The sequence below is a fragment of the Protomyctophum bolini genome, assembly GCF_963924005.1.
Source record: "Protomyctophum bolini genome assembly, chromosome: 17".
NCBI classification, from domain to species: domain Eukaryota; kingdom Metazoa; phylum Chordata; class Actinopteri; order Myctophiformes; family Myctophidae; genus Protomyctophum; species Protomyctophum bolini.
The window spans coordinates 31106296-31118746 of record NC_137878.1 but is presented as its reverse complement, the minus strand read 5'-3'; the positions used below and the strand labels follow the sequence as shown (position 1 = coordinate 31118746).

General features: G+C 40.5%; 1 long non-coding RNA gene across 1 annotated transcript; it reads left to right on the top strand.

Moving 5' to 3' along the window:
* Nucleotides 1-4123: 4123 nt before the first annotated feature.
* On the top strand, nucleotides 4124-9197 carry LOC308332360. The gene is made up of 3 exons (XR_013965704.1): nucleotides 4124-4398; nucleotides 4545-8780; nucleotides 8845-9197. It is a non-coding gene; the product is annotated as an uncharacterized lncRNA (long non-coding RNA).
* The last annotated feature ends 3254 nt before the right edge of the window (nucleotides 9198-12451 follow it).

The following is a 12451-nucleotide window of genomic DNA, read 5'->3' as shown; positions in this document are numbered from 1 at the left end:
GCCCAGGAAAGTACTAATAGGCCTACCATAGAGTAGACTAATACAAGGTCTGAGATGATTTAAACACAAGAAGGCCTACGGCTTGTTTCCATTGGGGTCCTTTATACACAATTAATCAAACTAGCTATAACTATAGTGTAATAACTATGTATACAACCGAACTGGAGTAGCCCTTATTAGCTCTGGTCCATAGCCCTAATGCTTAATTATGGTAATGCAGCAATGCTATATTAGCCCTGGTCCAGTGCGTCAGCGAGTTTGTGAGAGAAACTCGCTGACGCACTGGACCAGGGCTACCCTGGCCTTATATATACCGGTAAGTAACTCTATGGAGTAGCCTAATAATTCGAGAATTCAATGTCCCAACAGCATTCCTGACTGTTACCACGGGTGTTACAGGAATAGAGGTCCGGCGGAAATACACACATTCACAATTTGACGTCCGGGTAATGATATGACTCAAATCGTATTTGCTTCATGATTATTCATGTCTGTGTCATGTTGATCTGTTTTGATTCAGTTCATAGTTTGACTAGTAATGCCTAGAACAGACACAGCTTTCCAAGGGTGCTGTGCTAGGCTAGGCTAGCATTCTGCCTTCTCCATACTGAGCCCGCCAGAACATGTTGTGCTCCTGATTTGTAACTTGCCACATTATTATTATTCTCAACATAAACGTCTACTCTTTCAAGAACCTTGTCTTATTGAACTTACCCACAACCTACAAGTGTTTACAGTACCTACCGCTGTTGTTTTCTCACAAAGATGAATCGGTTACAAATCCTAAAGTTATTGGTCAACGAGCGAGTAAATGTAGCAGTTGAAGAGATATTTCGGATCATTGAAAAAATCATAACGGAGTACGAGGACGATGCTTTCATTTCTAAGCAGGAAAATGTCCGCCAACAGAAGCTGCTGGAAACCGTTTTGAAGAAACGTAGTAATTATAAGTTAAACCAAGCAGGTTGGTCACATCGGCACATCTGTTGCTATAAAATGGATGTTATTATTCAAGCTTCAGTCAGTTGTATGATTTTAGTTTAAAAGTACAACACTTGCTCCCGTCCTAGTCCTAATGCACACTATTGCATCGATGCTATAGCCTATAGCTGAGAAAAGAAAAACATACGAGGTGCTTTTATGCTTGTAATGAAAATCATTTGCCCTTATTTGCAAAATGAATAGATACGTAACCAATTAACAATAACTCATAATTAGATAAACATGAACCAGGTTTGTGACCTGTGTCAACAATGGCAGTTACATTTGACCTGTCCTCTATTTTTGTTTGATTCCATTTCGGTGATCTTATTTTCATACTTAACTGACTGAACTCTTCAACTCTTCTACATTTCACTCAATGATGGTGGACCATTGCATGCGTGAATATGCCACCATGAATGTATACCAACCATATTCATTTTTAACAATGCACAAATTATATGTCCAGTCTTTAGAAATATTTAGAATATAATCAATATATATATATATATATATATATATATATATATATATATATATATATATATATATATATATACATTTTTCATGATGCACTATAGAACCACTTTGACAGTTAAAGTATTGATACAAGGAGGATCGACAAAACAAACTAAAAAATATGTAGACCCGACCTAGCCGCAATTTGCAACTCTAGATTTTTTTACAATGGGCCCATTGTAAAAAAAATCTAGAGTTGCAAATTGCGGCTAGACCCGACCACAACTTCAGCAAAGCTGCAGAAAAACATGAAATTGTGTAGATTAACTCATGTATGGAATTTATACTACATGATGACTGCATAATTTGCTTAATTTTCCGTCTAGACTTGCTGAACCTCCCTCCTTCTGAAGATGGGGTTCACCCTGAGGGTCAGGAGTGGATTCCTAGTCAGGACGAGACACATCTTGAAACCCAGATTGAAGAGAAACCGAAGGTACTGTTTGAAAGACCAGACACGTCAACACTACTTCCAGTGACAAGTGATCAAGACCTTGAGAAAACCCAGTCGGAGCCTCTGGCCAACACCTCAAATGAACAAGTGAAAACAGAAGCCGATGAGGAAGATTGTATAATAACAGTCAACTTTGACTCAGACAATGACTTTCTTCCAACTGTTGACGGCCAGCCCCTCCACATTTCTGAAAGAGAGAGTGAAGACGGTGATCATTATTTCATGGAGACACCAGAGCTTGAGTCAGGTTTGTCTAGCAGCGAGAAGAAGAGTGGAGCGAAGATACATCAGATGCTGCAATTGGCAAATGAAATGGTGTCCCCTGCTCTATCTTGTAAAGTATGTAAACTGACTTTCACTGCTACTAACTCTTTAAGACGCCATGTGCAAATTCATCCAAATGACTGTGGTTTGTGTGGAAAACATCTAGAGCCCACAGAGCCCTTGAAACTTCACTATATAGGCCACAAGACATGTAACGTTTGTGGTAAAGTATGTTCTTCAATTTCTGCTCTGGAAATGCACGTTAGGTCTCATGTTGGGGATAAGGCCTTTCGTTGTGCAATTTGTGGCCGGAGCTTTGTGCAGAAAGGGAATCTAAAGTCACACATGACCATTCACATGAATGACAACCAATTCCATTGCCCAATTTGTGGTAAAACCTTTCGTTGGAAGGTCAGTGTTCAGAAACACATGAAAAAAACACACATCCTGAAGCATTGATGACAAGAAACAAAAACTACAATCTTTTGTCATTATTGCCTTCATAGTCTAGTAGTGTAACAATTCACGTGATGAAACGGTTGTAAATACCACCTACCAGTTCAACTAAATCAACCAGCTAAAATATATAAATAGAATGAATAGCTTTGGCTTCACCAATAATTGATAGCTGTAAGTATTAGGCAGCAGGCCTACTTTTTAGTAGTAGAAATGCATGTATAGAACCTGTACCCACTCAGGTCCTGATGATTACCCACCCCCTCTCACTCGCCCCCTCTCCCCTGCCAGCATGTTGTAGCTTATTGGAAGAGAAAAAATGCTTATAACTTTGTTATAGGACAGAGTCAGTATTATTCAGCATAATATATTATGCAGGCCTACTTTTTATATAATAAATGTGTTTAATAAATAATTCTGTTGTGTTTATTCTCTTGCCAACTTTCACATTGCTGCACATATTTCACAGATATACAGTACATTTAGATTATTGTCCTTGAATCAAATCACTCATTCAATTGATTCACCGACGCAAAGGATTTACACCCCTACTAGAATCTGTGAGTAAATTACATTTCTGTTTATTTTCAAGGACTTGAGAGAGAAGGGAAGAGACATGCAGCAAAGGTCATCATGAATGGGACTCGAACACGTTACGCGCTGTCAGGCAAGAGCCTATAGTATATATGTGGCATGCGCCTGGACCACTAGGCCAGCAGGCACCCGATAAAGTATTGTTTATTAGTGCAGCCAAGTGAGCCAACAATGGACAGTCTTGAATTTCAAGTGCACATACAAGGACACAAAAGACAGAAAAAGGTTTAAAAAGTTATATGTGAGGACACTTTCAATGAATACGAATAGTGCTTGGTAGACACTTTAGGCCTACCTAACATTAGTTTACGGAGCAGAAAATGTTGTTCTCAGTGACCTGAGAATATGATCTCTTCATTCACAGTATCAATTTCATTTCCAGGGTAGGCCTATAGTTGCTCTACATCCTGGCCATTTATCTGAAGTGGCTTTGAAAGCTGGTGGATTGATTGCACAGTAGTCTACTTTATTATCACCCAGGGGGAAATTATAAATACAGGTGCCCATATAACATGCATCACACTACAAAGCAACGCAAACAATTAATCAACGTCTGTGCTTAAATATACTGAGCACTGAGCAGGACTGTTGAAAATATAAAATAAAATGTAAAAATTCCATAAAATGAAAGCGGAGGCTACAATTAAAGCAGCATTATTAAATAAGGGGCCATGAGAGTTGACCAGAACTGTATCGCAGTGTGCGCGCCAGCAGGTGGCAGAATTGCATCTAAAAAAAAGAAAAAAGAAATGCAAATATTTTGCTATATGTATCTGACATGCGCGAAACTTCGACCCGGAACAGTCATTTTTAGTCTTGTTACGGTCTCCGTTGTTCCTTCCTGTGCAGCTGAGCTAACGTTCAAGACACACCCTTCACTTGCATTGAACGAGCGAAACTGTACTAACTGTACAGATTGGCCCGGATCGAGTGGTTTGGGGCTTTCGAATAAGAAACGACAATGGACGACGTAGATACGTTAAGGAAGTTCGTCAATCGACGACTAGCTGCGGCTGCCGAGGAGATATTAGCCGTATTTGGCAGAACAATAGTACAGTACCAGCAAGAAATCGACCGTCAGCGAAGGCAGTTGCATATCCTGACTCCTGAGATAAAATGTGAAGTATCAGGTTTGTAATCCGACCTAAACCATACCAGACTATACTTCCCTTCCCATTCAGTGTGCAGCAGACAAAACCAAGTCAAACCTGGATCATCATCATAATTGATTATAATTATTATAATCTGTAATTTCTCATATGTTCTGTTCTAATAGAATTCATGCATTTTCCTGCCTGTGAAGATGAGGTCCCCACTGAACAGCAGGAGAGCCCTTCTTTGAGCCAAGAGCAGGGGGCAGATGCTGGTGAGGAGGAGGAATATGGAATGACAGAAACAGTCAACTTTGACTCAGACAGTGAATTCATATCCATTGATGACCAGGGCCTTCCACACTCTTCTTCAGATATTTCTGAAAGAGATGCTGAAGACGGTGGTGATACTCATTTCAAGGAGGAGACACCAGAATCTCAGTCAGGTTCGTCTACCAGCGAGAAGGGTGGAATGGAGCCCCATCAACTGCTGCAGTCAGCAGCAAATCAACTTCTGTCCCCTCTATCTTGTAAAGTGTGTAAACTGACTTTTGCTGATACTATTTCTTTAAGACGGCACGTCCAAAATCATCCACGTGACTGTGGCTTGTGTGGAAAACATCTAGAGCCCACGGAGACTTTAAAACATCACTTTATAGGCCACAAGACATGTATTGTTTGTGGTAAAGTATGTTCTTCTATTTCTGCTCTGGAAATGCACGTTAGGTCCCATGTTGGGGATAAGCCTTTTCGTTGTTCAGTTTGTGGCCGGAGCTTTGTGCAGAAAGGAAATCTAAAGTCTCACATGACCATCCATATGAACGACAAGCCGTTCAGTTGCCCAATTTGTGGTAAAACGTTCCGTTGGAAGGTCAGTGTACAGAAACACATGAAAACACATCCTGAACAGATGGTTAGATACATAGGCCTAGATGGAACACATCCTGAAGAGATGGTTAGATACATAGGCCTAGATGGAACAATAGACTCTATTGTTCCACCTAGACCTATGTATCTAACCAGCTCTATTGAATAGCGCACAGGTTTTTAAAGTAGGGGTCCACAGGGAGGCCAATTGGAAATGAAAACCTAACCAAAATATATATATATACAGTATATATATATTATTTGTATCATATGTGTGTACACATACATATATGATTCATATTCAAATGATAACATTTTGTGCCACTTACTTAGACCACTGGTGTTCATATTATTAGCATGTCATTATTGTCGAATATCTTAGAGTCTACGTACAAGCTCACAATGTGGTGCATTGTGACTGTGAGCGTGTAGATCTGCTATTTTCATTTGGTTTAGTTTTTTAAGACATTTCACAATGAGGGGTGCAGCTAGAGGCTTTGGTTGTTTGGGGGTCCCCTTGACATGGAAAAGTTTGAGAACCCCTGATACACTTTTATTGATTGTGAGGGAAATTTAGCCATAGCCATAACAGTAAGCATGAAACAACAATATAGGTAAGGGTCAGTGATGCAAATAGCCTGCATCCTTAGACTCATTAAATTGAGAAAGGACGCAATCATGTCACCCTCCCGGGTGTCCTGTGATGCAATACTGTACTCAGTACTGTATAAAGTCGTTGAAGGAAGACTTATAAAATGTCCCTGGGACCCATCTAAAAGACCACCCCTGGGTCCTGCCCTGGGACACATTACATTGAAAACCTAAGGGTAGAGAGAACAAGTACACAAAAGGTAGTAGGGTAATACAAGTTAAAATAATAAACAACAACAAAACAGTCAGGTGTGCATACCGGTAATCTATACGGCATCAGTAGATAGAAATAAAGGCAGGTATCGTGTGCATCACCAATAAAATGGAATATAGATAGACCTAAGGACCTAAAGACTGACCTGGCCATCTGCACTTGGACTGACTGAGCATGTACTGTAATTGTATGGACTGAGTTGTTTAAATGGGTTAATATGTACATATAGGCATATATAGATATGTAGTTGGATATAAACATATAGGCACAGGTATAATGTAACAATTTATCACCAGTAGTATGTGCATATAGTAGGTATATACTATATACAATATGTACAGAGAATCAACAGTAATGTGTATCAAGTTATCAACCAATACTGTATGTACAATTTATCACCAGTAATATGTGCATATTTATATTAGTGTAGGTATGTATATGCACAGAGAATGGACAGTAATGTATCAATATCTACAACTGCACTGAATGGAGTGAGCATTATACTATTGGTGGTGAAGTTGGTGTAGTTTGAGCAGGCCTAAAGGCTCATTCATATTCTGGATTTTCGGTGGTGGGGTGACCACCACTCCAGTGGTGAGGTGACCACCGGAGCTGAAATAACGTTGAGCGGTGGTGAGTAAAAACTGAGAGAATGGCGGTGGTTTGCTCTTCACCGCGGCTTGTGACGTCATGTTGTAGTTCGGTGGTCACCTCACCACCGAAAAACCAGACTATGAATGAGCCCTAAACTGGCCTGATTATTGTGCACTGCACATCCCAGGAGTATAGTCATGGGCAAAAGTGCCAGAGTGAGTGAGCATTGTCATTGTTTTTATCTAAAGCATCTAAAAACTCACCATCTTTGGTGAGGTTCCCTCCATTTCTTACAAACCTAATGGTTTCTTTCTTGCCATTGTGCCATTTAGAGAAGGCCATACTTGTACAGCATTCAGAACATGTGACTTATGCTTGCTTTCTCTTATTGCAGCCACTGAACCTTTTCAAAGTTGTTTTGGCCTCCGATTGTTATCTCCTTTACCCAGATGCACAGATTGGAGGGACTGCCTGATTGGACAATATATGTATTTTATGATGCTTATGTGTTTGCTTGATGATATAGTATAGTAGACTGTCCCAATGTGGTTCAGAGACTGAAACAGACTTTTCTACATTCATTTTACTTGCGTTGGGATGTTCTGGTCATTATGATTGAGTCTTTGCTTCAGGTGTTATCAACTAACTGAGGGTCTTGTTTAAAAACATTTAGGAAATGTGTGATTGTGATTTTTCATTCTGAACCATTATTGTACACTTCACTAGACAACCCAACTAATTTGGATGCTTCTGAAGATTTTTGCCAAAGTGAAAGGGGTTGAATACTTTTTCAAACGGCATATTCCGTTTTCTTTGTTGTTTAAAATTCATAGTATTACTAGGAAATAGTTCAAAGTAGACTATTGTTGTAAATTATAATATCCTTATATAGAAAAGTATGAATGTATAATTGTTATCCAGTGTAATGATGAGTGATCTATCAGGGGGTTGAATACTTTTACAAGGCACTGCATGCATGTCACATTCTCATTAGGGGCTGAGCCCCCATAAAAGTCTGATCCTAGAATAGTCCCTGCTAAGCGTTAATCCAAGGATGGGGAAGAATGCGTGTGGGTCTTGTTATAACCTAATAGCCACCGGCAGGAAGGACCGGTCTGTCTATCAGTGCTCCTCTGCACTTCTAGCTCATTGTAGTTATGCAAAAGCAGTATGATGATAAGATATTATACTAACGCAAACTAATGTTACGCACTGAAATCACCACGTCATTTCATAAGAACTAAATACTTCACCTCTGTACATTTAATGCCCAATGATTCATGTGATGCATTGTGAATTGATTGTAAATCCTAAGCGGTTCAGCTAAATCGATCAGAACTCTTACTGATCACAACTGGGGACAATTTTTGGCTGGGGAGAGCTGGGCACTTGATATAACTGGTCCTGAGTTATGGAAGTGGGCACATTGCCCATTTTTCATTTTAGAACCATTTCTTCATGAACATTGAGGTGCATTGACTTTGACAGTAGATAGTGTTGGCATAGTGTACATTACAATATACACTGAAGATGCAGCTGTCGTTACTACAAATGCTTTGTCAAGAATACTCTGGACTGGATTTTTCAGATCAAAATATATCTTTGGGAGAATAATTTGTGGTAATGTGCTATTAACAGCTGTCCGCCCTATTGTGTTAGAACAAAAGGAGACATCAAAATGTGTGTATCCATAGATAATTATTTCATTATCAACTACTGCTAAACTGGGTCATTCACATATCCCAGAATTAATTGACTGTGGAAGACTGGTGTTTTTGGGCCAGTTATCCAAAATCAATAGAGCGCCCCACCAGTTAATACTTGAGTGACGTCAAAACGTCAAAACTTAATACTTGAGTGACATCAAAACGTCTTTGTTATATAAAAATGTGCTTTAGGACAGTATAGGCCTACAAGATTCAGATTAAAGATTGAAATACTTTGTCACATGCTCATACTTGCACAGTATAAAACATGTTTTATTACAAGTAATTTCCAACATATAGTACAATATATAATGGTAAGAAAATGTCAAAGATATATTTGTACAGGGCCCACTTAAAGTGCCCAGTTCTCCAGTAACGGCTCCATGAAGGTGCCCAGTTCACCAGTAACGGCTCCATGAAGGTGCCCAGTTCTCCAGTAACGGCTCCATGAAGGTGCCCAGTTCACCAGTGCCTAATTTGTAAAAGTTGTCTCTGGTGCCCACTTTCCAAAAGTGCCCAATTCACCTACCAATCAACCCACCAATTCACCTGTCCGTCCGTAGAACTGCATCCTCCCACCAATCAATCTGAGAATCCCATCGTCAAATATTCGGGAAAACAGCACCTAGGCAACAGTCTGTCTTGAGAGACTACCCACCAATATAGCCTACCTGTATTCATGAAAACCTACTGGTGGCTTCCTACCCAACCATTCACCTACTTTCTCTCACATCCACCTAACTCTGTCCCTTGCCAGCATGTAGCCTATTGAAAAAGGTTTAAAAAAAAATAGGCCAACATTTGTAATGACCTTTATATAAAATAAATATATTTAATAAATAATTTGGTTTTGTGTTTTGTTTTAGAAATGTGTTGTTTACACTATAGATTGCCTAGTGTCTAAACCAGGACACAACAATGAAGGTGGTGACACTTTCAGTCAGTGCTTGGTAGACACTGCTCAGGATATTTCTTCTTTCTTTCTGGTGCTGACAATTATTTGCATTTAGAATATTTAGAATATATCCACACTTAAACCATGAGAAGAAGGAGCACTTGTCTACCTCCTCCTGGCCATGCTGAAGACAAGTAGCCTGACACTCATGAAGTGGCACTGTGTCAGAATACATTTTCATTTCAGAACATTATTCTTTTTAATGAGTGTGCCTCAGCGTGGGCTGGAGCCAGGCTAGAAGTCAAGTGGCTTTGAAAACAAATGATTGTCCCCCAGGGGAAAATGTATGTGCCCAAGCAAAATGCATGGAGAACCAGCAGAGAAGACCAGATTTGATTTAAGGGACATGGAGCATAGAGTTATAACTTAAGGCTTGGAGTTTGGGGTAGATTGGCATAGAAGAACTGAACTGTAGGCCCTATCGTACTGTACGGCCAGCAGGTGGCAGACATTCACCAAATACCAGTTGGCTTGACATGCGCGAATTAAACGTCCACCCGGAACAGTCATTTGTAATATCAGTCTTGTGTTTGCATTTGCAATGCATCATCTCACTCACATCACTCTTGCATTAGCCTCGATGCCCAGGCTTCGATTTCGTCCACGCGAAAAATGAAAACTCTTGCATTGAATGAATGATGTGTGCGTAGTTGGCAAGGAAAGGTTTTGGACATTTGAATTACAGAAGATGATAATGCCTGACATAGAGACGTTAAGGATGTTCGTCAATCAACGATTAACTGCGGCTGCTGAGGAGATATTAGCTGTATTTGGAAGAACAATAGTACAGTACCAGCAAGAAATCGACCTTCAGCGCAGACAGATGGCTATCCTGAATGTGAATCCTGAAATGAAATGTCATTGTCAAGTATCAGGTTAGTTGATTGATTGATTGATTGATTGATTGATTGATTGATTGATTGATTGATTGATTGAAAATTGTATTAACAGTTTGCAGAATGGATACAGTTCAAGGAAAGTACAGGTCAACAGTGTTGTCAAGTAACTAAAGTAATACATTACTTTCAGCAATATTACTTTTTTCCAGTAACAAGTAACGTAACTAGTAGCCCATCGGAACCCTACGTAAAGTTTCTGACATTTGGATGACTTTACATAGGGTCCCTCAAAGGCCCTTAAAACTAGGCTCCAGACTTCCCAAAACAAACTGGTCAGGCTCCTACTTGGCCTCACCCCCCGAACCCACCTCACCCCTGCCCACTTTGACAGGCTGGAATGGCTTAGGGTCGACGACAGAGTACAGCATCTTGCAATGGGTCTGGTACACAAGATTCGATACACCACCAAGATACCCATGTACCTGTCTAGATACTTCCTTAATGTTAATGAAGTCCACACCCACAACACCAAAGGGAGGAGGGAGTGCAACGAACCATGTACAGCCCAGATTCGGCTCAAACAAGGGGTTAAACTCATTTCGCTCTAATGCCACTAAAATGTGCCCTACCAACAGCTGTTAAAAATGTGAATCCCTAGACTCCTTCAAGGCCTACTGTACATATATTCTCCCTTATTTTCCAAAGTGCACCACACAGAGAATGCCACTCACTTATGTGGAATCTGGAACCAATAATTCTATGTGTATTTGATAAGTAATGTGTGTCCAGCTGTTATCTCCTACGTGGGTGTCAGCCCGAGACCCTCTTCTCAGGGTGATAGTTTGTTTACACTCCTGGAGCCGAATTCCTGTGGCTATTTGTATGACAAAGGCATTTGTTGACATGAAGAAACAGACTGGTTTTGCCACTAAAATCTTTCTGTCGACACCCTACACCCATGTAAAATGCTTAAACGGTTAACCAGAACACGACCACTCTGTCAGTTCGGGCGTCAGCCCATGCGTGAGCACCAGGTGTGATTTTGTTTGTCTGTTGCTGCTGTCATTGTGTCGTGTAGCTGTGCTCACTCACCACACATAAGGTTTCTGTACTGCAGAACCTCAAATGCCCTTAAAACAATTAAGGCTCTAGTCTCCAGACATTCCAAAACAAACTGGACAGGCTACCACTTGGCCTAACTCCCAGAACCCACCTCACCCCTGCCCATTTTGATAAGCTGGAATGGCTTAGGGTTGACGACACGAGTACAGCAAGTTGCAATTGGCCTGGTCTTCAAGATTCGCTACACCACTAAGATACCATGTACCTGTCAAAATACTTCCTTAATGTTAACCAAGTTCATGATCACAACACCAGAGGGAGTTCCACAAACCACATTCAACCCAGATTCGGCTCCAACAAGGGGTTAAACTCATTTAGCTCTAAAGGCACTAAAATGTGCCCTACCAACAGCTGTTAAAAATGTGAATCCCTAGAAGACTCCTTCAAGGCCTACTGTACATATTCTCCCTTATTTTCCAAACTGTGTATATGACGCTTTCCTTTTTTGCCTAGAAGTGTATATCTGTATGTATTTAAATGTTCTGATGAATTGAAAATGGAGGACCCTTAGTGCTTTTTCTGGTTTTATCCTCTTAGCAGATTTTGTATTTCGTTGAACTGTTCTACAAACTGTTTACTTTTCAATTTTCAATCAATCAATCAATGCTGCTGCTGTGTACAGCGCTCTGAAAATGTATTTCCCTTTGTGTGACAACAGTCTAAAGAAACAAAGTCCGAACTGGATCAACACAATGAATATTTCTCATATTTTCTGTCCCTCATTATAAATTAGATTTCCTGCATCTCCCTGTCTGTGAAGAAGACCAGCCCCCTCCTGAACATCAGGACAGGAACCCTCGTCTGAGCCTGGATGTGCCAGAGCCACCACACATTAAACAGGAACATGGGCTGGGTCTAGAGGACGAGGCTCATGTCTCACAGCTAACATTACTGCAAGTGAAAAGTGAAAATGAAGAAGACACACTTCAATCCTCACAGCTTCATCAAAGCCAATATTTGGACAACAGAGAAGCGGAGCCTCTTGCCAGTACCTCGTCGTCTGACTCTGATGAGTCTGATCAGATTAAAACTGACACTGGGGTAGAGCTTGGCAGGGTCTCAGCCTCTCGCTTGAATCCAGCTAGTGATTTGTGTCAAACTAGTGAGACCCAGCTTCTCTCCTCAGACTGTGGTGAAATTGAAG